The sequence below is a fragment of the Nannospalax galili genome, unplaced genomic scaffold, assembly GCF_000622305.1.
Source record: "Nannospalax galili isolate Female #2095 unplaced genomic scaffold, S.galili_v1.0 scaffold1086, whole genome shotgun sequence".
In the NCBI taxonomy this organism is placed as follows: Eukaryota; Metazoa; Chordata; class Mammalia; order Rodentia; family Spalacidae; genus Nannospalax; species Nannospalax galili.
The window spans coordinates 84,436-87,917 of record NW_008354345.1 but is presented as its reverse complement, the minus strand read 5'-3'; the positions used below and the strand labels follow the sequence as shown (position 1 = coordinate 87,917).

General features: G+C 43.4%; 1 pseudogene; it reads left to right on the top strand.

Moving 5' to 3' along the window:
- The first annotated feature begins 937 nt into the window (after window positions 1–937).
- Window positions 938–1,900, top strand: LOC103748799 (annotated as a pseudogene).
- The last annotated feature ends 1,582 nt before the right edge of the window (window positions 1,901–3,482 follow it).

Genomic DNA, 3,482 nt, shown 5'->3' with positions numbered 1-3,482 from the left:
GTGTAGGAGTGCTGGGATTATGGGTGATACCCACCATATCCAGCCACCTAGTTTGGGGGGGGGCGGTTAGACAAAATCTCACTCTACAGTCCAGGATGGCATGAAACTCACTGTGAATTCCAGACTGGCCTCAAGTTCATGATCCTCTTGCCTTCAACCTTGAAATGCTCGTGCTGCAGCATGTGGCACCACACCCTGTGGTCTTTATATAATACAGTGAGTAAAGATTTCTTCCATAATGTTTTCTAAACAGACATTAGAAAAGCCCACCTTCTTGTAATCATATACATACATGTACTTGTCTATATATGGAAGGTGAAGGAAAAGTGGGAGTCTTGTATCATTCAAGAATAAAGCTCATGGGGCTGGAGAGATGACTCAATGGTTAAGAGCACTGGCTGCTATGTGCCTTCTTTAAAGATTCTTTGCCAGGGGGCTGGAGAGATGACTCAGCAGTTAAGAGCATTGGCTAGTCCTGTAAAGGACCCAGGTTCGAATCCAGCCCCCACATGACAGCTAACAACCATCTCTAACTTCAGTTCTAGGGGCATCTGGCACCCTCTTCTGACTTCCATGGGCATTGCACAACATGGGTGCACTTATATACATACGGTATGAAGTAATATACTCATACACATAAAATAAAAATAATATATTTAAAAGAATAATGTTCATTTTAAATATGTTTAAATGTACCACAGGAGCAAGTCAGCTAATCTGTCCTTTGCATGAAGGAGCTAGGGAACTAGAGAACTAGGACTCTTCCAGGGAAGGGAATTTCAGTTACATTCCCTTTGATAGCTTCTCATTCTCTTTCTGAAATCCATTAAGAAGGAGATGGAGAGGGTCAGAAAGAAGGCGGCTGCGGTCTGAGGTGGCTCTGGGCAGTCTCTGAGCGTGTCCCCCGCCTGCTAACTCCTCTCCTCTGGTCCCCGCCATGCAGATGTACCACGTAGAGCCCTATCATGGAGGCAGCACACCTCTGCGCGGAGAGCTTCCAACCTGCATGTACCAGCTCCCCAAGGTGCACAGCAAGACCTCCAGCTCCGCTTCCGATGCGGGCCACGTGCAGGAAGCACGTCTTTGCAAGCCCTCGAATCCCGCCAAGATGATATATTGAAACGCTTGTATGAGTTGAAGGTGGCAGAGGATGGCCTTTCCAAGATGATCCACACTCCAGATGCGGACTTGGACGTAACCAACATCCTGCAAGCTGACGAGCCTGCAACACTAACCACCAGTGCATTGGATTGGAATTCTGTGCGTGGAAAGGATTATGGGGCTCTGAAAGACATTGTGACCAACGCAAACCCACCCTCCCCACTGCTCTCCCTGCTTGTGCTGCACAGGCTGCTCTGTGAACGCTATAGGGTCCTGTCCACTGCACACACACATTCATCAGTCAAGAATGTGCCCGAGAACCTTCCCAAGGGCTTCGGCGAACAGGCTAGAAAACAGCCGGGCCACGAGTATCAGCTGATTTGGAAGAATGTGCCTCAGATACAGATGAAGTTCGGTGTGCAGACGATGTGTGCAGACGTGTGCAGACGATGCGGCCCATCGAAGGAAAAGGGAACATTGCACGGTTCTTATTCTCTCCGTTTGGCCAAAAGCACAACGCTATCAACCTAACCCTCATCGATAGCCGGGTGGATATCGCTGTGTTTCAGCTAAAAGGGGGCGCAGTAAAGAAAGAGCGGCTGTTTCCCTCTCTGTGAACTCAGCTCTGGGGAAGAGCCGTGGCTGGCCGGAATGAGCTACCTTGGCAGATGTGGTGCTACGGTCTGTGCTCCAGCAGACTGGGGACAGCAGTGTGGCCGCACCCACCAGTGCGCAGCGGTCGCTGAAGTCCTGTGAGAACCTGGCCCCTTTCAGCCCAGCCCTTCAGCTCCTCAAGTGAATTCCAATAACTGGTCTTAAAGAGCTCCAATTTTAAAAGTGGTGCTGCTTCGTGCTGTCGTCAGGAAAGGGACTTGTACTAGAATCACAATCTTTTTATTAAGCCAGTTGTCAAGTGTCAATAAAAGCACCATATGATTTTAAAAAAAAAAAAAAAAAGGAGATGGATCTGTGTCATCTATAATTTTCCCTCTTCTATGTGAATAGATTTCTGTCAAAATTCATATTAAGATCACAACTATATAGTGGTAATTGTTTTTACAAGAAGACAAAGATCCTATTTGAGGTTCTACTAAGCCTTATTTGAAGAATTTTTTCTAAAAAGAATTAGCTACACTCTTACCACCTACCTCAAAAAGTTGTACAAGTTAATGTAATAAAATAATTTTAATTCCTTCAAATAGGCACACTAAAAATAACTAAAGTTGTTTCACACTGTTCCATTAACTTTTACTTCTTATTTTAAAAAAGAAAATATAAGGAGGGAATAAAAGGCAAATGTGGTTTATATGTAGTTTATAGTCTCACCATTCATTCTTTTCAAAATGCATGTCCTGGGCTGGGGATGTGACTCAGCTGGTACGGTGCTTGGTCGGTGTACTTGAAGCCATGGGTTCCATTCTTAGCACGGCAGAAACAAGCCTTGTGGCACATTCCTTAATCCCAGCACTTAGGAGGTGGAGGCAAGAAAATCAGGAATTCAAGGTCATCCTTGGCTGCATGGAAATTGGAGGACAGCCTGAGATACATGAGACCCTGTCAATAAATAAATAAATAAATAAATATATAAATAAATAAATAAATAGGCATGTTTCTGTGTTGAAATCTTATTCTTGTTGTATTATATTTCCACTTCCCTCTCCTGACCCCTTTTTCATTCCCCTCTCCTCCACTGGTTACTATTACTCTTTCTCTTATCCTTTTAAGATTTTTTTTTATGTTTATGAGTGTTTTGTCTGCATATGTATGAGCCATATGCATGTAATGTCCTCAGGGATCAGAAGAGGGCAGTGGACCCCCTGAAGCTGGAGTTAGTGACAGGGAACTGAACCTGGATCCTCTACAAGAGCAGCCAGTGCTCTTAACAGCTGAGCCATCTCTCCACGACTACTAAGACACAAGTACTCTTAATTACATATATTCTCCTAACCAGTTTTCCTTCTCCCTTACCTCTGCCATCTGTTGAGAGACAGCATTAAATTATTTAAAATATGTTTTCCTTTTGACCCAGTAATTCTACTCATGAGCACTTACTTCCTAATATATATAAATGAAATCTTTTTTTGAGACAGGTCTGGCCTCAAACTCGTAATTGTCCTGCCTCAGCTTCCTGAGTGCTGGAATCACAGGCCTGCACCACCATGCCTGGCTCCAAAAATTACTTTTCTACCCAAATGTATTCTGTGTCATTTTAGTAGCACAGAAAAAAATTAATGATCTGGTAAGTGAAGGAATGTTTTAACAATTCCTATTTAGCCACATGACGAAATGCTGTATAAATATTTAAAATACACAGATATATTTTAAAGGACTTTATAAAATAAGATCTTGTAAGTGAAGAAAGAATAATACTGTTTATGTAC